This window comes from Pleurodeles waltl, chromosome 7 (assembly GCF_031143425.1).
Source record: "Pleurodeles waltl isolate 20211129_DDA chromosome 7, aPleWal1.hap1.20221129, whole genome shotgun sequence".
Lineage (NCBI taxonomy): Eukaryota > Metazoa > Chordata > Amphibia > Caudata > Salamandridae > Pleurodeles > Pleurodeles waltl.
Window position 1 is genome coordinate 611,854,688 of NC_090446.1, and position 23,921 is coordinate 611,878,608.

At 43.6% G+C, this 23,921-nt stretch overlaps 1 protein-coding gene across 1 annotated transcript in view; it reads left to right on the top strand.

Moving 5' to 3' along the window:
- The first annotated feature begins 20,388 nt into the window (after positions 1–20,388).
- Positions 20,389–23,921, top strand: part of GPRIN1 (G protein regulated inducer of neurite outgrowth 1) — a 132,744-nt gene continuing 129,211 nt past the window's right edge. Inside the window, exon 1 of the mRNA XM_069244563.1 lies at positions 20,389–20,672. The gene's annotated coding sequence lies outside the window, so the exon portion shown is untranslated. The remainder of the gene's footprint in view (positions 20,673–23,921) is intronic.

Here is a 23,921-nt window from a genome sequence, read left to right on the forward strand (position 1 = left end):
CTCTTCCTGTATGTGTGTTGAGTGTAGGCCTAGGTATGTGTGACGCAGTAGTAAATGAAGCCATGTGAGCCCCTGAAATGGCAGCTGCCTGACCTCTAAACTGGGACAATGGGATGTGAGGTAACTGCGCTGGCGTTGTACACCGTCGCAGTAGGCGGACGTAGACCACGGCACAATGCTGCATTGGATAACATTGGACCCTATGGGTCCCAGGAGCCAATGATGAATTGCGCCGGCGGTGATGATACGCACTGCCGTGGACGTCACCGCCATTTTCTATCTGTTCAATCACTCGATACCTGATCTTCGACAGGAGAGGACCTACACTGCAAGTGCTGCTGTGACCTCGGTCTTGAAGAGATAATGGCTGCTGCGTCTGGGGAAAGGGCCCCTGCCTTCACTGCTCAGGAGTTGGAGAAGCTTGTGGACGGGGTCCTCCCCCAGTACACGCTACTCTACGGTCCTCCAGACCAACAGGTAAGTACACAGGGAGCACGGTGTATGGGCTATGCTGGGTGGAGAGGGCTGGATTTCAGTAGGAAGGGGGCAGAGTTCTGCGACCATGAAGGACTGTGAATGCATGTGCCACATGGCAAGGTTAGGGATGGGGGCCAGTCACTTCGACGGTGCAATTGGTAATGACTTCTCTTCTTCCCCTGTACATGTCATGTAGGTCAGCGCCCACCAGAAGAAGGACATTTGGCGTGCCATCGCCAAGGACGTCTGGACCCTGGGGATCCACCAGAGACGGGGCACCCACTGCTGTAAAAGATGGGAGGACATTCGCCGCTGAATGACGAAGACGGCGGAGGCTCAGCTGGGGATGGCCTCCTAACGTGGGAGGGTTGCCCGTCGCACCATGAACCCCCTGATGTTCCGGATCCTGGCGGTGACCTACCCTGAGTTGGATGGGCGCTTAAGGGCATCACAGCAGACACAAGGGGGTGAGTACATTCTCATTCTGCTGACTGCGCGCAGTGGAGGGGTCTGGGTGGGGGAGGAGGGCTGTGGGTTTCCCTAGGCCAGGGCGAGTTCCGTAGCCTAGGCCCCTTCGTAAGGCATGGCCCTATGGCCCCCCACCCCACCTCTGTAGAGTGCCAAGTACAGGTATACATGCCCCTGTGTCATCTATGTGGACAGATGACACTTATAGCCATGTAGGCCATATCCCAGAAATTGCATCTGTAGAGGCCAAGAGCACGGCGTAGTGCAGGGGGCTGCTGTGTCTGTATTGTCCGCCAACGGTAGCGGTAAGCCATGCACTCAACCTGTCTTTCTTCTGTTTCCCCACCCCTTTTTGTGCTCTCCCTGTTCTTTTGTGCATCAGCATCATCAGGCGGAGGTACAGTGGCACCAGAGCACGAGGGAGCTGCATCCCACATGGCCATGGAAGGCCAAACAACGGACTCCGAATACACCAATGGGACGGAGGGCGAGGGGAGCTTCACGTTGGTCACCGGATCAGCAACCAGCGACACGGACTCGTCCTCCGATGGGAGCTCCCTTGTGGTGGCGGCACCATCTGTGCCCCCACTTCTTCAGGTACAGCCGCCACCCCCCCCTACCAGCACCGCCCTCCCAGCAGCCCCTCAGCCTTCGCTCCGTGCCCGCTCACCCAGGAGGGTGGGCATCCCCTTCGCTCCAGGCACCTCAGGCCCTGCCCCAGTCAACCCTGCTGCCCTCAGTGAGGAGGCCATTGACCTCCTCAGGTCACTCACTGTTGGGCAGTCTGCCATTGTGAATGCCATCCAGGCTGTAGAAAGGGAGTTGCAACACAGTAATGCATTCCTGGAGGGCATTTATTCTGGTCAGGCTGCCCTTCATCGAACCCTGCAATCTCTGGCCTCAGCACTGATGGCAGCCATTGTCCCTGTGTCTAGCCTCCCCCCTCCAACTTCCTCCACCCAGACCCAATCCCCTGTACCCCAGCCTATCCCAAGCACACCATCAGACCAGCATGCACACACCTCAACACACAAAAGTGGCTCTGGCAAACATAGGCACCACACATCCCACAGGCACTCACACAAGCATCGCCCACATACAGACACAGCAACATCCACTGCCTCCACTGTGTCCCCCTCCTCGTCGTCTCCCTCCTCCCTCCCAGTGTTGTTTACACTCTCACCTGCATGCACTACATCTACAGGCACTAGGACTCGCACCAGTACACCCAGCACCACACCCCGCTCACCTGCACTCACCACCCCCACTACCATTTACACGTCCCCTGTGTCCACTCCTAGTGTGTCTGTGACGCCCCCTCCCAAAGTACACAAACGCGGGCACCCACACACCCAACATCCATTCACCTCACGACAGCCTCCAGTACATGCACCTGCACCCAAATCACCTAAAGTTACACCTCTTACAACCACCTCCTCTTCCTCCACTTCCAGACCCCTTCCAGCTACCCATCCCAGTGTTCGTCAGAGACTCTTCCTGAGCAACGTTGACCTCTTTCCCACCACCCCCACCCCTCCAATTCATAGGTCCCGTAGTAGCACCTCAGCCAAAAAAAGTCCGGTACCAGTGGTGCGTGTTAAAGGTCTGTGGAGTGCACCGGCCACCAGGGCAGCCAGTGTGACACCTAGCCAAAGCACTGCCAGTCCACCCCCCGTAAAGCACCTTAAGTTGGAAAGTGCCCGATGGGAGAGGGTGAAGACTCCTGCCAGCAAAACAGCTCACAAGGGTCCCGGGGGAGTGCCGAGTCAGCTGTGACTCCTTCCAAGGTGGGGAAGGGGCAGAAGAGGTCTCCAAGGTCTGGTAAGAGCAGCCTGGACCAGGCATGATGTATGCAAAGGGGGCGTTCCCCCATTAGGGGAGCCAGTAAAATGGTGCAAGGGGAAATGGGGTTTCCTTGTGCCATTTATTAAGGCACTTTTAACGCCTGCTCAAGAGCAGGCGTTAAAAGGAGGCTTCCATTCTTTAGACATACTATAGCTTCACATCCGGTGGAATGAAATCGTGGAATCAATTTGGGTGTCGCACGGTTTGACATGGATCTGTAGATATCACTGGTGATTATTAAGGTTTAAGTGTACGGTGTGGTTTTAAGGAATGTGTATGAGGTTGTGTCTTTTTCTATCCTGGTGTACGCTTTATCTATGGGTCTTTATTAAGATGTATATGTGCATGTTTCACCCTATTAGTCTCATCTTGTTTTGTTTTATTGTATTTACTTTTTGTTTTGTACTATTATATATCCAAAGTTTTGGGATATTGGACTTTTTGCATTAGATATCTTCTATTGATGTGGGATATATCAAGAAATTGGCGTACCGTTCTGTACGTTTGTCCTCTCTACGGCTTTTGTATCTACATATGAACCTATGGTTTGGAACTGCCCTGATGAAGGTGGCCTCCCAATGAGAGGATTACCGAAACGCGCGTAGGCTCTGGGTTCCTACTAGTTTTTTGCATTATTATAGAAGAATATTGTGACATCAGGTGCTGGGCTACATAGCTCTCTGGATATATATATATGTATATATATATATATATATATATATATATTATTTCTTCAACAGATGGACTGTTAGCCATCTGACGGCTGCACCGATCCCATCACGTATCTCCCAAATCTCGAAATCAATTAAATCCAGAACGCTCGTATTTAGTCCATGAGTTTATTTTCTTGTGCAGGTAATCCAGAGTCCCAAGTAAAATGTCTGTCAACGCGTTTCGGCAAAACGCCTTCTACTGGACAGTTTGGCTACTCAGCCGACATCAATTTCATACAACTTTTAAGTCCTTCATTTGTTTCCATAACACTATAGTGTACTAAAAAAGCGGCGGCCATCTTGAAGTATGTAATAATGATTATTTAAATACAACGCTTAATCAAAGGATAAACCTACATTAATACCAATTTTTAAATATTTACATTCTCATTCGTTATATGTATAAATAGTTATTAATAACTAATTCATATCCTGTATTAAAATTATGTTTGATAGTAACAATGAGTGTATTGTGATGCTATAGTGTACATCTAATGCCTATATAATCAACTCTGATTCCTCACTGTCCTTATCTGTATAATAGGTGATTCCATAGACACTCATGTGGATAGGTTGTATTTAAAAAGAAGGCCTTAGCAAAAAGTGCAAAGTGCTGAAAATTTAAACTAATAATAAGTGCAAAAGAGCATGTAAAGTGCATTAAAGTGTTGCAAAAACTCCAATTAAAGCAACTAGTTCTATTAATCTCTTGGTCCATATTATAATCTATATATATTTATATATCTCTATGGATGATATTTAATATTCTACATTCGCCAAGTTACAGGGAAATAAAATCAAACAGCCATCATCAATGGCACAGAGCAGATCTGTATACGAACTTATTCCATCTAAATTTCATCAGACTGTAGTATGAACTCAAAATAAGGAAAGTTAATCAGTTATATCCACTTTACAAATTCCATCATGGCATGTTCATCTAAGTTAGTTATGATCTTCTCATCCATCTTCACCCAATGTAAGTAACATACTGCTAAAATAGCACTACTGTTTTTAAAGTTAGAAAACATAGGGAGTCTCTTTTTAAGGTATAACTAAAAGCAATAAACAAAGTATTCTCATCTAAGATGAACATGGAGCTCAGCATCAAGATTGTGCCCCAATGGGGACTCAGAGCCCAATAGTAAAATCATCTTGGATTCCATTTGTCTGAGCTCAAGCGTTCTATTGCCGCCTCTGGGATTGTTTTTAATATGTTTGATACCATAAAAAGCTAGAGTACCACATTCTCCTTTGTGTACTTCCCAAAAATGTTTGGCCAGAGGATAGGTTTTATCTTGATTTTTTATGGCTCTAAAGTGTTGTAGGAACCTAACTTTTAACTTATGAATGGTACTTCCAATATATTTTTTATGGCATCCACATTCAATGACATAAATCACAAATTCAGTGTCACATGTGATCCGGTCTTTGATCTCACAGTGACGGCCATCAAAAGTTTGGTATTTATGTGTATTTTGAGCATACTTACAGGCCTTACAATGGCCACATTTCCAAAATCCCAAACTTTTTTGGCTCAACCAAGATGTATTAGTTTTTACTGAAAAATAGCTTCTGGTTAGATAGTCTCCCAAAGAACGTGCTTTACGAAATGTTATGGACGGATGGGTCTCTATATGATCATTAATAATGGGATTGTTCTGTAAAACATGCCAATTTTTTTGGAGTATAGTTCTTAGTGAATCATGTTGTTGATTATACTGCAGGAATATTCTAGGTGCTGAATGTTGGAAATCATTGCTGGTCACTGTGTTATTAAAAAGTAACTCTTCTCTGCTTTTATTCCGTACTCTGTGTAATGCATCCTTTAAGATTTTTGGAGGATAACCTCTACTTAAAAACCTGTCCACCATTGCCTTAGATTCCAAATCATATTGGTTCTCATCAGAGCATATTCTGCGAGCCCGCAGTAGCTGGCTATATGGTATGCTCCATTTAAGTGCATGAGGATGCCCACTATTGGCATGTAATATAGAATTACAGGCCGTGGGCTTTCGATATATAGATGTCTTTAGATGATTGTTTTCTATTTTTAGTTGGACATCCAAAAATGAGATAGTATCTCTACTATAGATAGCATCTAGATAAATGTTAAATTGATTGTTATTCAAAACATTTATGTATTCCAACAACAGTTGTTCTGTGCCATCCCAGATAATAAACAAATCATCTATATATCGCACCCACAGTATCACTCTATCCATATAGATGTTATTACTTTCTGACCATGCCACCTCCTTCTCCCACCAGCCCATGTATAGATTGGCATAGGTGGGAGCAAAGGATGCCCCCATAGCTGTCCCTTGTTTTTGTAAAAAACTTTCATTATCAAAGAGGAACAGATTATGTGTCAGGCAAAATTGTAGCATTGATAAGAGCATATTAGTATGCTCCAAAAATTCAATGGATCGTGTTTGTAAGAAGTACCTACAGGCCTGTAATCCATATTGATGTTTAATAGATGTATATAGTGATGCTACATCCATGGTGACCAATAAGTAGTCTTTATGCCATGGGATGTCATGTATCTTGGCCAGAAAATCATTGGTGTCACGTAGATATGAAGATAGTTCTGTGACAAAGGTGCATAAAAACAGGTCCAGATATCGTGAAGTGTTCTCAAGTAATGATTGATTCATACTAACTATTGGTCTACCTGGAGGATGGGTTTTGTTCTTATGAATTTTAGGTAGGAAGTAAATACAAGGGATTTTAGGGTTGTCAGTTTTCAAATACATAAACTCATCATAATCCATCAATTGATTTGTATACCATTCATTTAACATATCATGATATGTCCCTTGATATTGGGATAAGGGGCTGATCTTCAATTTCTCATAATGGTCTCTGTTCATCAATTGCCGATGTGCTTCCTTAGTGTAATCAATTGTATCCATGACAACAATGTTGCCACCCTTGTCTGAGGGCTTAATGATGATAGAAGAATTAGACCTCAGTGTGTTTAGATTCTGCCAATCTTGTTGCGTAAAGTTAGGTCTCATCTTTCTCGATGTCTTAAAAGAGCTCTTATTACGAAATTTGTCAATGTCGTTGATCACTAGCTCGTGAAATATATCTATCAAATTGCCACTAGGTAGTGGGGGATTAAATCTACTCGACAGTTTTAGATTGCTTTTATTGTAAAGGTTAGTTGTAAATCCCATCTGATTAAGCATATCAGTGCTCTTGTTTGTATCATCATATATGGAACATCTAGCTACATCGCTGTCATGATCCAGCTCATTGATAGCTATCAATTCTGAGCTATCAGCAATGTTGAATCCCGAGAGTCCAGCCCTCTGGTTGACGTTGTCTGTCATTCGGTTTATATCTTTATTTGAAAAATGCTTGATGAGACGTAGTTTACGAACAAATTTGTACAGTTCAATACGGGTGTTAACATAATCCCATTGTGTATTAGGGCAAAAGCTTAATCCTAAATCAAGTATACAAAGCTGATTGTCTGTCAAGGTACTATGGGAAATATTCACCACCGTACTCAAGTCATTCAATTTATTAGTTGATCCGGGATTAGGTTCTAATTTGATAGTTGGTTGCTTCTTCTTCTTGCCCCTCCTCGTCTTCCGCTTCCTCGGCCACGCCTGCGATTTTGCCCAGGAGGTGGCGTGATCATTTGCATAAGGCGCATTTCCCCCTGAAAATCCAGCTTGTTGCGCGGTATCTCGTCAGCAGAGGACTCTATTTCTGAACTGTCATCTGCAGATATATATATATATATGTATTAATATCATGTCATTGTATCATACATTTTTTTATTATATTATAGTATGCTGATGTATATTTGACCTTTGTATGAATGTGGTGTGACTGATTTAATTTTTTGTTTTTTTTGTGTTGAATTTGCTATTATATAATAAAATATTGTTGAAACAACTTAATGATTTTATGACATATGGTTTGTTGAATTGAAGATTACGATATCTATTTAGCCCTGGATTGGAGATACAGCTATAAGATAATTGTTGACATACATAATATTGTGAATTTATTTATATTTGACTTTTTTCTTCATATTTATCTGTAGAGTGGTATTCAACAGTATTCAACAGTATTCTTTTGCAGCTTTCGCTATTATTTCCCTGGTTGAGCTACTCTAAGGTGTCAGGGACCCTCTTTGGTTTTGAGCAAGTTGCAGCACCAATGACACTTCAGAGGATGTTCCAGGAGTAGCTGGATGACCTAAAAGAGGCATATGTGGATCAAAACCCATTGGTGTATTGATATGAGAAGATGTGCCAATGGGCAGAGCTCGGCAACTGGCAATAAAGTATCTGGCTTGTCCTGTAGCCAGTGCCTTTGCTGAGCGTGTGTTCAGTGCAGCTGGTGCAGTTGTAACAGTGAGAAGGACCAGTCTCTCATTTTTAAACATGAAGAGATTAAAAATGATCAAAATGATCCAGCATTTTATACCATCTGATTACTTTGTTTCCGAAACACCATAGTAGGTGGAGGATTGGTCAGAATCAAGTGTACTTACTGACCAACTTCTGGGTAAACCACCTGAGTCTGAGGAGGAACTCTTCTTCCTGGACTGAGTATGCCAGTGCCATCATATAACTTTTTAATTATTTCTGGTTGCACGTCTTTCCTTCTTTGCTAAATAAAATTGCTAGTGGAAGATTATGTTTTTGTTGGATTTATGCTGCCCCACCATTTTCTGTCACAAATAAGGCCAGATTTGAGTTGGACCTGTTTGCAGTGAAGAAACCTCCATATTCCCTTCAGGACATTGAAGACAATGCCTGCCTCCCTCACATGCAATAGCCTATCCTTTTTTACACCACTAAGAAGGGCTGCCCCAGACGATCATTGATTAAAAGACTGCCATTGCCAAATTCCAATGTGTTGCTACAATCAAGGAGGAGATAATAAGTTGTACAACCACTGTGCATGGATTAGAAGAGGTAACTAGTAGTTACTAGCTATTGCACCTATGACTGGTGATATATTGAGTGATTCTGAGTAATGATGATGTATGTGGTGGATGACAGTGAGGGAGGGAGTTCAACAAATTTGTAAATGTGTTTCCAATGATTTGCAATATTTGGGGACAGATGGGTTATCATTTTTCCTGAAAGTGATAGGACTTTCAAACTTAGTGAAATTAACTACAGGGTCCATTCCTTTTTCCTGGTTCCTCAGATCAGACCCATCACTTTGTTACCAAACACAAATCTATGCAAAATACTATAGTTCTGTTTCTCTATTTTTTTTTCAATGGCAGTGCACTGCACAGGTCTACCTCACTTGGTTTGTGACTGGGATGGAGTTACTCAGAATGAGGAAGAGGAGGATGAAAGGACTCAGGGTGGGACTACTTCAACAGCTAGAAGGAGCAAGTTATTGATTTCAAAGAAAAACCATTATGATTGCAAAGACTCTGAGGCCTAATACTCACTCACCTCTGTGGACTGGAAAAGGGTACACTGATTTGAGAAATGTGGCTTAGTGTGTGTTTGCTGCATTGTTGGCTCAAATGTGAAACTCCTCTTTATATTCTTGCTCTGCCTCTGAGTCTTCTTGGTACACTCCTGACTCCACATGTAGCTTACCTTGCTTCCTTTTGTCCTTTTCCTTTACTCTGCAATACAGTCCCTGTTTTTCAATATGCAGACCTTCTCCCAGTCCTCTTCTGCACAGAAAAAATCTTGGTGAAAGCTCAACACTCCTGCGTACCTACTGGGCGAGTTCAGTCATGCACCCAAGAGTGACATCCATTCCAAGAGAATGGAGATGCACAGTACGGCTTGGCAATACAATATAATTTTCATTTCAACAAACATAATTTTTAGAACTGGGTGAGTTAACTTCAATCCTCGATAAGTTGTAGTTTTCAACCCTAGAACACATCAAATTTTGCAAGAACTGTTGGCAATGCATTTAACTGAACGGTGTCTTACTTATCCATTCATTGTTCTCTTCCACAACAGATTGATGATGGCGTGCTGCTCAGCACCCTGATGAATATTGCTGTGGTTTCTTTCATCTAGTGTTTCTCTTTGCCACACTTTTCCCCAAATCCCCTTTCCGATCCATTATTTGGGCCCCTAACCCTCTTCCCCGAGCTATGTAATTTATTTAGGTGTGATTTAATTTTACACCATAAATGAATCACACACTTGCAGGGATGAATGTGGTGACAGCAACACCAACTGACTGCATGACCTTCTGTTACCTGAGCAATTTTCCACACCAGCACCATCAACATCCTCATTAAGGTCTTGTGTTGTGTAAATGCTTTTCCAACCTTTTCCAACCACTCTTGACTTTGAGCTCACTTATCCTGACTCAAGGATTTCAATTCCTAAGTTTAGTTTTTAAATACCAGCTCTCCATTGCTTAGAAGTTCATATTCATAGTTTTTATTATCAAATCAGGTCTTCTTTGTTGTGTGCTGTCACTGAAGTAGTCTGGTCTTCCTAAAGTTATGACATAATATATGACCCGCTAACTCTCTGTTTTCTTTCAATCTAGTTGACAGTGATGGATAACCCTTTAATTAATCCTGCAGTTGGAGTTTGCATAGGTAGGAGTGACACCTTGTGTGTTACGTGTTAGCACGCTAGCCTGCTACTACTACTACAACCCCCTTAAGTTACTATGCCACCTTCGGAAAGCCCTGCAGTAAGAAGACTGAGGTGTCAGCTCTCGCTTCATCTATTCAGGTAAGAGAAGAACAATGGATTTAAGTTAACTTGTTTAGTTAGTAATTAACTTCTACCAAAGAAGATGTTGTTTGTCTGTATCTTGGTTTCTTAAAGACAAAATAGGCAATGCAATCATTACTGTAGAGGTCAATATAGTTACAGGCGGCAGTGGAGCAAGAATATAAGTAAATGACATACACTTTTCTTAGCAGGTTTAAAAACAGGCTACAATGAAAGACAGCAGGAGTGCAACCTAAAACACCAAAATAAACATTTTAGGCATTAAAGAAGAAAAAGAAATACACCTCTTTTATTTTTAACAAATAAGAAAACACACCCTTTCCACGCACAACAGGCCCACCTCTCTTCCTAAACATATAGCCCGTCCCCAAAAAGCCCAACGGAAGTCCAAAGTGAAACCTGGTCCCAACTCCCTCCCCTACCTCTCCACCCACAACAGGTTCCTCCCACCAATACAAATAAATTAAAAAAGGGCTTCAAAAAGGGCACTGTCTATTTGGGTCCGGATCTGATCAAGGCTCGGCTAGATCCCGGCGAGCCAGCTCTCCATACCGTCCATCCGCTGCAGGAAACAGTGGATCAATGCCTTGTCAGAGCAGGAGGGGGCAGCAGCAGGTGCAGTCAGGGCCCCTGACAGCTGGTGCCGGAGATGTTATAGCTGGGAGGCTGGGGCTGGCGTACTGCTGATGAACTGTATCCTAGGTCAGAGGCAGCAATTTCCACCTCTTCTTCTTACATGATCACCAGCCGCCGGTATTCAACCTGGATGTTCTCCAGCCACTGCTGCCATAGATGAGCTTCTATCTCCTGCCAGTGGGTGGTACTGGTCGACCAGCAGAAGTAGCTATATGGGAAAATACAAAAATAAAAGACATTGTAAACAACCCTCTGAACAAACACTTCTTTAAAAGTAGTGGGTGGCACAGTAGCAGTACATTGCTGGTCCCTCTGGACCTTGGAAAGTGATGTGATTATGATTAGGAGAGTCACAGGGCCAATTTGTTTTATTTATCCACATATGACTCACATAAAAGCACTGGCTGTCTGGTATAAAAGAATAAAAGGAGATTAACACCAGATTTAAAAAAACAGGTTTGATGTTTTTGTTTTAAAGGCTTTTCTAGTAACTAAACAGATGCTTTTATTGGGAAAAAAACCTCTAATTTATGAGTAAGGCACTATGCACTATGGGGTACAAGCTGTGCCTAATTAATGTAGGCATGCGAGACAGTGCTTCAGGTGCTTTGCTATTGTCTGCAGCTGGGGGAGATGTAGTTGGCAATTATCTATCTTTAATTCCAGTGACCCTTCTCCAAATGCCTTTCACTTAGTTTCTACCCTGAATCCAAAGAGGCAGATGAATAATAATAAATAAGATATGTCAGAAACGTCCCATATAAAATGCAGATATAGTACCCTGTCTGCCATAAGTAGACGGTGGGGAAAAAGATGCACTGCACTACAGGGAAAGGAATGGGTTATATAGATTTATTTGGCACATTTCTCACAGGGTATTCCTTACGACAAGCTCAAAATCAAATCAAGCACTAACTAGTCCCATTTTACTCACTGGCCTCGCCCTCCACCAGAAATTATTTACAACAAATTTATTTGCTGGGCAGTAAGAAAGGAAACTTGAATTACTCTACTCCAGGGTAAGGCAGAAGGATTAGGCGGTAGGTAGAGTTTTGCTATAGAATAGAGGGGTGTCACTGAACATCGATTCATCATGTGCCTAAACTTTGACTTATTCAGTCACTGTAGAGACAAAAGTCTAAAGGGAAAATCTGAACAGGCATAAAAGTAAATCTGTTATGGGAAACCATGATATATATTTTGGAAACACTCCACATGATCATAAAAATGTGGCACATGGCAAGAATTGATTTTTCAGTTGTTTTGGTAGGCTGGGATGGAAGAATTTAGGAAAGAATAAAGGAGTGAAGTACTAAGAGGTGACTGAGTGGACGAAGGGAAACACACCTTCTATGTTTGGTTTGTAATGCATGGAAAACTTTGTAAATGCTGCATTAACTGAAGCAGACACACATTGCATAGCCAACACTGCAGTCACAAATTGAACCGTACTGCACTTCTTTGGTCATGGGTGGTGAAATGCCATGGGCAGAGAGGGGGTTGATGAAGGATGATGGGTGGGATACATGTCTGCCTTGCTTAACAAATACAGTGAGCCAAGGGATTGGAAGAAAACAAATTAAAATACCCCTACTTTGAACCATACCTTTGATAACCATAAAACAAAGTAAGTGAAGGAGGTGTGCAGCATGCCCTTCTCAAGAAGAGTGCCCTTGCTTAATCATCCAAGCAGTTATTCAATCATCCTTTAATTCTTCCTAAGTATATTCTCCCATAGCCACCATGATTTAAGCTTTACTTTCCCTCATCTAGTCTTTCACCAAAATGTCCAGTCCATTACCCATCCATTCAGTATCCACCTTTTCTTTCAATCATCCTTTTACCCATCCCTCCAATTACCCAATACTCACCAACCCATGTTTTCACCCACTCACACGCATCCTTTCATTTCACTCATTTCACCAATCCTTTCTTTTAACCTTCTTTTCTTTCCCATTTCTATCAAGCCATCATTTGTAGCGTACATTATGTGAGCTTTTGCTGAGAAGCAGATAGAAGAGACCATAACTCAGCCACCACTGTAGCTGATAAAGCAGGGGTGGCACGATTACGAGTCATGATGACGCCCTTGTAGCTAGTGAGTATAACAGTAATTGTCAATAAGCAAGCAATGTGACTTACCGCCGCTTGTCCCTGCTGCACTTCTCCCTCTGCTCCTTCTACAGTGGAACTTGAGCCGGCGGTACTCTGTGTGGTTAGAAAGAACCTTTCTACATTTTTTACATGCCAGATATGCTTCCCCTTATTTTTTCAATAAAAAAAAATCAAACCCCCAATACAGTTTGATTACCACTGCAGTGTCTTTTGGGCATTTTGTTGGTCCACAATGTTAGAAAAGCCAGGTGATCACTAGTCAAGCCAACTAAAAACTTTTCATAATAGAGGGGCAGGGCTATATAGCCTATGATGATGATGATTCTGAATCAGTGACGCGCAAAGAAGGGGTGGAATACTTTCCAGCCATGCTGCACTGTCATGGGAACTGCTGGTATACTGTATACGCGAATTACACAGCACTAAATTGGGATTTAAGGGGGTGGTCCATGATCAAGGCCACTCTCCTATTAACTTTTAGAGCATGAGCAAGAAAAAGGAAGCCTTCTCAACAAACATACATGGTGAATATTATTAATAATACTAGCTTAATTAGGCCTGCAATCTTCATAGTAGACAGTACCAAAAATATAGTAGAGTACCAAAAATATTATCTTAGTCTTACAGTACACAAGATATACAGGTAAGAGGGAAATATTACCAACAAAGCAGAAGAAATCTACAGACTAGTACAGATCAAAAAAAGTCAGCTACCAAAAAAACAATGTGAAACAAGAAAACAAACTATAATGCAGGGATAACAGGAATTAAACAGAAATTGGATATGGGATTTTGGAAAAAAAGGAGACAGATTAAAAAAATTAACAAGGCAAAACCAAAGGTAGTATACTAGTGGACAGCGGTAAAAGTTAGGAAAATATTAATAATAAATAATAGGACTTACTGGAGTGAGCAAAGCTCTCAGCAGGGGTGCTGGTGGTGGGCGCCTTATCTCTTCCCTGAACCACCTCATCTGTACCCTCTTCTTGCCCTTGGGTGCTGATGTAAGAAATAAAGAATATTTAAAAAGTATATTAGTGGTACAGTTAATCACCACAAAATTATTATAAAAGGCAAATACTGTAACATTATACTTATCTAAATCAGATCGCCTATGGTACTAGTGTCATCTGTCGTTGAGTTAGCTATACTATCAGACAGAATAATCGGATTCATTCCCCGCTGAAGTCAATGGGAAGATCAAACTCTATGCTGATGATATTATTACGTTTTTAGATGAAGATCGATCTTCCCAGGAGGAGGCTCTTAAAGTGTTCACTGAATTTGAGCAAATTGGGGGCTATAAGATTAACATGAGTAAAACCGATATTATTCTCTCTGGCACTTCTTCTGTTAAATTGCTCCCCGAACTAATGCATTGTGTAAACGCTAGCCCAAAGAGTTATCTGGGGATTAATTTTTCACGTGAAATATGAGATCGGTACGATCTCAACTATGTCTCTTTACTTTTGAAAACCCAGGCCCTGCTTGCACGATGGGGGTCCCTCCCCCTTTCTATCCTTGGCTGAATTGCACTGATTAAAATGTCTATACTTCCATTATTAATTTTTTTGTTTTCAGCCATTCCTTGTGTATTAACTTCTTCATTCTTTAAGAAAATAGAGTCTATGTTCGGCTCATTCATTTGGCAAAACCAGAAGGCACGGGTTGCTTTAAGTACATTATATGCTGATAGAGAAAAAGGGGGCTTGGCATTAACAAATTTTAAATATTACTATTTTGCTTTTTTTGCACATTATCTGACTCATTTTAAAGCTAACCAATCTATGGGTGGCCCATTTACCAAAGATTTTCGTGAATTAGTCTGCAAGGAACACGATATTCCGAATCCTGCACTATTGGTGAAATCTAAAAAAAAAGTTCGATATAAGGTTCTTAAATGGCTCTTTAAAAAGAAATCTGATTTTTTTAGAAGATATTAAATTCCATATTTGCATCTTCTTACTCCTCTCACACATTTTGTGTTGCGCTCGGGCGTTCAGCTCGATTCAGAGACAATAAGGAGATGGGATTATGCAGGATTTAGTAAAATCGGGTATTTTCGCATTAATGATAATTGGGAAACCCTTCAAATATTATGTCTGCTGTTCAAAATTATTTTCTTCTAGGAGGATCTTATAGTATCATGCTTCATAGTTTGAGAGAATTGTATATTGATTTGATTATTAATATGCAGGCGGTGGTTTCCGAACTGGTGGCCCCCTCCAAGACAAGGCGTGCGGGGGCATGAAGAAGGCGGCTTCTTGAGCAGGATAAGACTGACCTATGGGCAAAGGCAGCGAGAAAATGGGCTCTCAAGGGAGTGCTGGGAAAAGATTAATCATTTACATTTTTCAGTACTTAAAGGTGCGAATTGGCATTGTATGATATTTTTTAGTAAATGGTTATTCTATCGTACCCCACAAGCCTTGTCCCGAGTTATCCCCAGTTGCCTTGATCTCTGTTTTCCTTGTAAGGCAATCGGGGTGGCGGGCTGGATACATGTGATCGGTACATGTCAACTAATTCAGGATTACTGGGATGGACTGTTTAAGATATTAACAACTATGGCTCAGATCCCTATAAATCCTACTGTCGGGTTGGGGGGTATGGGCTATGACCCTGGGGTAAGGCTCCCACCTCGGTGGGAAAAGTTAGTTTTTATAGCCACCGCGGTTGCCAGATCTCTTCTATTAAGAAATTGGCACTCCAATCTAATTCCCAGTACTCAAGAATGGTTGAGTAGAATGGTACAGGTCAGAAATCAGGAAATTAGATACGCCAGGAGAGTTGGCGGTGGCAAAAAAAATTCACGGATTTGGGGGGATTTTTTTCTAGACAATGGTATATAACTGTGCGTAAAAAAGAAGGGAGGCTCTCTTGCCTGTATCTGGAGTTGTCCTATTAGAAATCCCTTGGGGAGAATGTTTAAGAGATATAGGCCCTCATTACAACCCTGGGGGTTGGCGGAGAAGTAGCGGTCTTACTGCCAACAGGCTGGCGGTAAAATATTTGGAATTATGACCATGGCGGTCACCGCCATGGTCATCCGCCACTTCTCCGAACCAACCGCCAGGGCGGAGACGACTGCAGGTTGGAGACTTGGGTCTCCAGCCCGGCGGCCGTCACAAGACTGCCGGCGGTATCATGACCCGACTGACCGCCATGGATTTCATGGGGTTGGGCACCGCCATGAAATCCATGGCGGTAAGCACTATCAGTGCCTGGGAATAGGGAAAATGAGTGGTTGGAGGCTATGGATTTATATCAGGACATGGTAAAGGTAAAGGTAAAGGAGGACATTGGGCAAGGCTGGCCTAAACACAGACAGGTTGATGAGTCCGTGGAACAGTATTCCCATGTTTAAGAGGAGCTTTCACTAGTAATGGTTTGATTTTTGAGCTGATGTGTTGGTGGTTCATAATGGTGTGAGGAGCAAACTCTTAGCTTTTGCTCATGAAGGTCATATTGGCATGTTGGCAAGAAAAGGGAGAATACCTAAAGACAATTCAATGTTTTCTGCTCCAAATATGTTTAGGAGGGGAAGAGATGTGTGGTAAGGTTGGATGATAGTAAATAGTGGAATAAGGACAAACTGTTGATTGTACTGCCACATATCATGTGTGGTGATAAAGATGCAAGTAATGGAAATGATCAACGTGATGCATGTAGTGAAGATGATGTTTGTGACACGAAGGGGAAAATTAGTTGGTGAGTCCTTGTACATGTAAATCACAACAAAAAAGTGTTTACCAGAAAAGTTTCAAGATTTTGTAATGATGTAATCTTGTTACTTGTATGTCCTGGTGCACAAAGTTTAAAAATAAGTTGTGTTTATCAGCATTTTGGAGATTTTGTAAATATTTAGTTTCTTATCATGTGACTGAATTTTTTTACTGTTTTTGTTTGTGAACAAATTGTGTAAGGCGGAGGTGTTTTGGGTTTTGTTCTTTAGCTTCATAGAATGTATATATGTCATTCCTTCTGATGCAATAGAGCATAGAATTATATGGAAGGAGCAGTTGAGGGAGAAGATCTGAACTGCAACTGATGTCAGCTGTATCTCTACCACCTCGTCTGATTGCTCTGTTACTAGGAAGTAGAAACTTACCTGAATTTGAGCTCCTTCTCACAAAGCTATAAACCAAAGCTTCTTGCTTGAAGAACTGAAGGTTGAAGTACAAGCTGTCAAAGTCAAGTTGTAATGGGAACTAAAGGAGCATCATAGAATTACCTCAGGGGTGGGCGAAAGAGTAAGCACACTGGATGAAAACATGTATGAGCATGTAGACAAGTGCAAACACCTCCTGGTGCCTATGTTACAACTGAAAGAACAACATATTATCCTGCAGGGGAAGTGTGGAAATTTAGAGAACCATGTAGAAGAAACAATATTGACATTCAAGGCACTCTAACATTTGCCAATGGGCAGCCATCCTTTAAAGAGGAGACTGTCAGATCAGGATCAATAAAGTAAATAGATTGGCACCATAGGCACCATAGGCACAAAGCAGGAACCTTCCCAAGATATCCAAGGGAGAGTGCACTTCTTTACTGAGAAGGAGAGGATCTTGAACAAAATGTGCCAGTGGAGGAGCTGCAGCTATTCCTGTACCTGTCTGTGGTGACTGTAATGAAACATAGGACCTTTAAAACAGTTACGGATGTACTGGACCATGTTTTGTGGTAATAAGGGTTTCAGGATGGAGAAGGTTCTCGGCTGCCTTCTACAAGACCTTTGCTTCCCAATGAACCTCCTTCCTGACTGGCATGTTCCAATGGTAATCTGGGTGTGAAGCAATCAATGTCATGAGCGACAATACCAATAATCTTGGAACCAGGAAAAGAATCCACACTTTGTAGCTCATACTGCTCAATTTCTTTGCTATACACAGATGCAAAATGTTCACAAAATGTTTAATGAGTAAACAGGGAGAGGTAATGCTGTCCTTGCTCATGCAGATCAAACTAGCTTCGAAGGGTGAGCATTACCAGCGATAACATTAAGAAGGACCTTCACCTCTGCTCTCTGCTAACTACTGATGGCCATGGGGAAAGGTTAGGATGAAGGACAGGCAGTGAGGATATACAAGTACACAGGAGGGCACCCCACAGGGTAGCCACCTGTCTCCCTTACTTTTCACACTTAAACTCTCTAACAAATGATCAGAGATAACCCTGCAATCAATGGTATCCAATCACAGCACGAAAACATGGAACTTACCACCTACGAGGACGACATCTTCATGATGCCTGAACACCCTTAGCATTTACTGAAACAGCTAAAGCTCGAGTTAACATAAGAAGACATGTAACTATAAACAAAAAGAGAACAGTTACTTAAAGATTACAAGATGAGAACAACAGAAAGACTTCAAGAGAACAATTATGCAAAGACCACAAGAAAATAGTAATATTTTGACCATGAGAGGACAACTAAACAAAGAAGAGGAAACACTCACAAAAAAAACAAGAGGACAACTACACAAATAACAAGAAAGAACCATTACACGAAGACCTCAAAAAAGAACATGTACACCAAAGCCACCATAAGACAACCACACAAAAGACTACAAGAGAACGAATACACATGGAATCACAAGGGGGAGCAAGCCTCTAGTGGACACTTATACATAGACAATTAGAGAGCAATTACATGAAGAACACAAGAAAACAACTACAACAAGACCATATAAGGAAAACTACACAAAGCCCATGAGATGACAACTAAAACAAGCAGAGAGGTGAATTACGCAAGGTACAACAGGAGAACAATTAAATAAAGACGTGACAGACCTACACAGATCACTACAATAGCACATCTATGCAAAGACTATAGCAGACAAACCCACAATAGGACAATTACACAAAGATCACAGAGAAGCATACAAAGACCCCAGAAGGATAATAAAGGCACCAAGAAAGCAAAGCTGTACTAACTCAGTACATTTGCAGTCTGGATATCAAACTGAAGGCAAAGGAGTGCAAAAAAAAGGAAAAAACAAGGAAACTGTTCTCCAGCTACACACCCAGAATCTAGAAAAACATCCCTGTATCCATCAAGGCCACCCCACCAGCTACAATGTAAGAAAAAGTTCATAATTAAAATCTCTTTAAAGAACTACAATCAACTTCTGATTCCAGAACCCAGCTACCTCTCCAATCACTTGCCTATTGCCTCTTTGCCTTGGATTCTCTACAGAGCTCCACTGCCTTTCGTACTATACAAACAGAAAGACCACTAGAGGGCCACCACAAGAACACATCACTGCCCATAGGTCTCTGCACATCTTTTTCGACATATATATGTCTCTACTTCTAATCTTTTATATACCCCTACGTTTCTCCCTAAGGCTGCTTAGCCTGTTTCTTCTCCCTGCCCCCTCTCTACAAGTATATACCCCTACGTTTCTCTCTAAGGCTGCTTAGCGTGTTTCTTCTCCCTGCCCCCCTCTCTACAAGTATATACCCCTACGTTTCTCCCTAAGGCTGCTTAGCCTGTTTCTTCTCACTGCCCCCCTCTCTACAAGTATATACCCCTACGTTTCTCTCTAAGGCTGCTTAGCCTGTTTCTTCTCCCTGCCCCCCTCTCTACAAGTATATACCCTTATGTTTCTCCCTAAGGGTGCTTAGCCTGTTTCTTCTCCCTGCCCCCCTCTCTACAAGTCTCCTCTGCGCCTCATGTTTATACTTCTCTCTGGTCACCCCATCCCACCACTCTTCTCTACTCCTCACTCTTCTCCTTGCCTCGGCTCCCCCCCTACTACTCTCTTCTGTATCTCACCATTATGTTTTGCTCTGCTCCTGACCCTGCCTCTTCCTTCTGTTCTTCAGTTTTATTTCCCAGTCTGCTGATCAGTCAAATCCCATTGCCTTGCTCCACGTCCTGCTCATCAGTCTCTGCACCTCACCTTGCCTTCGTACTCCACGTCCAGAGTCCAGGTTTGGCTCTGCTTTCATTTTTAATCCATGCCCTATCATTGCTCTCTGCTGCTAACTGTGCTGGTTGCTCCTAGCTGCCCATCACACGCTTCCCACTTCTCCACTGTCCCTTTTCTATGCTCAGCCCTCTGCCAGTTTTCTCTGATCTTCACACAGCTTCTCTTCTCTGTCCCTCATTCTGCCTCTCACTCTGCCAATGATTCGGATTCTGTGATCCCTGATTCTTCTTTCCTCCTCCCACTGCTTCTCTTCACTGCTTCTCATTCGCGGTCTGTTCTCTGCTCACACGTCCTCTTTAACTGCTCCCTGCACAGCATCTCTTCCCTGACCTCTCTGTTGTACTCCTCGGTCTGCCTCTCTTCTCTGCTCCTCACTCCGCCTCTCTTCCCTGCGTATGCTACCTCTCATCGCTGCTCCTCCTTCTGTCCCTCCACTCTGAGTAATTCCGCCTCCCTTCTCCTCACTCTTTCGCTCTCCACTGCTCCTTCTTCTGCCTCTCTTCTCGGCACTTTCCTCTTTTCTCTTCTCCTCACTCAACCTCTCCCCTCTGCTCGGAGTTTCTCCGCCTCTCTTCTCTGCTCCTCAGTCTGTCCCCCTTCTCTTCTCCACACTCCGCGTCAGCTCTCCGCTCGGAGTCGCTCTACCTCTCTTCTCTTCCGCTGGCTGCGACCCGCCTCCCCAGCACCTCTCTCTTCTCTCCGGATCCGCTCTGACCGCCACAGTCCCGGGCCTCTTCTGTTGGGGGCTGAGGAGGCTGCGCTGAAAGGTACTGTGGGGCTCTGCATTGGGGCAAGGTTGAATGTGAGTTCGTGCGCTGAATCGGTGCCCTAGTCCGGGGGCTGAAATGGCGTGGGGGCGGCGTGCTCGTCTGGGACTGAACATCCCTCTCAATTTAGGGATGTTTTTGTTCCTTTTCTCTGCGCTTTTTTCTTGTACCTTCTCTTTCCCCCCCCCCCCCCCCCCCCCCCCCCCCCCCCCCCGCCGCCTCTGCCCACAGGTTTTCATCGCCTAGGGATCGGTAATGGCTGTGACGTATCAACACTGCCCCTCTACTGTCTCCAGGTCCATTAAGGCTCTTTCGGTGATCTAAAGTATTTATCTTGGATGGTTTTCCTCGTCTTCTTTGACTACAAAGATGCGGCCCCTATTCAATATTAGCTGCTCCTTTAAAAAGAGACCCCAGAGCGAAACCATACTAGTGTGGGGTGCAACACTCTTCCCACCGGTCTACAAACAGGTAACAATGCACACGCAGTGCTCTTTGACACTACAAACACACGCGCCCCCGTGACTCCTGGCGCACACACTCTTTGCTCTGATATTTACATACCCCTGCGCAGTACACATCTCTCTCACACACACGCGCGCGACTTCCCACCACCCCACAATAAAACCCAACATCCTCGCGGTCAAAGCACCGTCTAAAGGCTCCCCTGTGCACTCTGACCACCACCTGTAGCTATGCTCATACGTCCAGTTGCACTCTACAAACACACCACGCATGCACCCTTATCGGTGCCCCCCCCCCCAACATAATACATGTAATGCGCCTCACACACAGTTTATCGGCTCCATCTTGTATGGCTGCGAGGCGAGCTAGAGTGCATTCCGTGTGAAGTGTATACAGGTCTATTGACTGTAGTGTACTATTAAAGGTTACGTTTTGTGTGAAAATTGTATGCCTACTTTAAATGTGTTGTGATTACACTGTATGTATTGTAAGTGCTATTTTGTATTAGTCGTTGTGTGTTTCGATTGTTACTTTTGATACTGTGCTCTCGTATTGCTGTGAAAAGTGTGTGTAATATTTTCCTTAAATGTCTTTGTGTACAGCTAGTACATATTGTTGTACATTGTTTTATTGTGTGTGTCCACTGCTTTGTTTGTGAGTGGTTGGGCTGGGTTGCTCAGTTGTGTGTGTGTATTGTTACCTACGGTGAATGTATGCTTATCTAAGTTTCATACTTAGAATTTGCATGCAGCACGCTGAGTTTGTAGCTCTGTGATATGTGCAGACCTGTTTATATGGAGTCGTGCTGTGCTTAGGACTGTGAGTTGTTTCCTCTTGCTGTGTAGTGTTATGTGTGTCCGCTCGGTATTGATTGGGAGCTGGTCGTTTCTTACTGACTGCTGTGTGTAATGCTGTGAATTCCTTGCTCAGTGTTGTAGCAGGGTTGTATACAGCTGAGCGTACAGACCGTTTGTAAGTCAGTGTTTCTTTATTTTTTAATTGCCGCTAACTTAGCCCTGGTACTGGGGGGGAAGGGGGGGGGGCGCTCTTAACAAAGTCAAGGGCAGGTGGATATTTACAAAGGAAGTGAGGCGACATACAATCTGGGAAAGCCTTCCACGAGGGCTCTTCATTCGTTACAATGTTACATGGGTATACGGGGGAGGCTAAAATGTCAGGGTCAAACTGCTAATCCTCAGTGAGCGTGGTATGCACGGTGCAGAGGGTGGGCCACGGCACGTGTCTCAGTGGCCGGAGTCAGGTGGGCGTCCAGAAGGAGGGGAGCGTCCAAGCGGATGGGAAGTGGAAGGGGAAGAAGAGAAACTCGAGGTCTCCCTGAAAAGCAAGCCAGAAGGGGATGGTCTCCGGTGATGTGGGTTCGTTCCGGAGTGTGGGTGCGAGAAAGCTCGCCTTTTGGCCCTTTCTTTCCTCGTGTAGGTTTGTTTCTTTCCACCTACGTGTTGTAGGTGTATTTTCCTAACTAATTATTGTGTCGTGGAGGGCGGTGTAGTTGTAGCGGAGCGGTGTATGTGTGTTGAGGGGGCGTTTCTAGCTGTGTTGTGTGGAGAAGTGGTCATCTTCTGGTTAGTGTTGTGTGTATGGTTCGGTGTTTATACATTGGTTTTATATGAAGGCCTCTGTGCAGGTCCATGTGCTTCTTGTGCAATGCTGACCAAGTGTGTGGCTGCATGTTTGCAGCTGTACCGCGTGTTAAAATTGTGTGTTTGCAGGTTTCTGTGGCTTTCGTGGCTAAATGTTTGTAGCTGTGTGCGTGTATACGGTTATGTGTTTGTAGTTCCTTGTCATGTGTAGTACTGTAGAACCTCAGCTCAGTTTGTGCACTTCTTAGTCTGTGTAGCATTCATGGCTCGCTTGCGTTGTGCTGTGCTTGCGTGAGTGCAGCGAGTAGAGCTGTCTGTTTCCTGCTGAATGTTTTGTGTGGAACTCTGTTTGCAACTGTGGTCTGGGTTGGACTACGTGACTGTAGGTCGCTCTTTAACGCAGGGTTGTCCACATTCTTTGACCTACGCAGTGTGCATCTCCGTGTCAGAGCTGTGATTGCAGCTCTCTGTTCTGACTCTGTGAGCGTGAATATTCAGTTTGTGTCTACAGTGTGTGTGGTTGTCTGTTTGCAACTCATTTACAACTGTGCTGTGAGTTGACTTATATCAGTGCAGATCTGCCTTTAGGGTTGGCATGTTCCTTGTTCTGCGCATTGCGTAGAGCTTTGTGTTTGCAGCTCTGTGTAAGAGCTCTGACTGCAGCTCAGTGTTTAAGTATGTGTTTAGTGTGCAGGGCTGTGTCTGCAGCCGTGTTCTGCGTTGCGTTGTGTGGCAGAAGAGCAGTATTTTGTATATTGCTGTGTGTAATCCCTGTTCTTTTTCAGCATGCGGGGCTCTCTTTGCAGCTCTGTGTGTTTTCACGGAGGGGGGCGTACTTTCCAGCTGCAGACAGTGAGTTATCTGTTTCCAAGGAGATTGTTTCCTAGGTCCCGGCTCCCCTTCGCTTTCTTCTCACCCCACCTCCTCCAACACACATTATGTCTCACCTCTACGTCTCGTTCACCATTCTCCACACCACACTCTCCCTAAACCCCTCTCAATCCACTCTCACTTGTTTCACTGCAGCTTCCCCACGCGATCTTTCTCCTCTCTCCCTTTCCCCACATTTTATCTCATCATCTCTTCCCTCCGCACTATCTTTACCATCTCCCTCCATGCATTTCTTCTTTTTCCCCACACCTATCTCACTTCTCAGGCTCTCCCCCTCCTCGTATTCTCACAC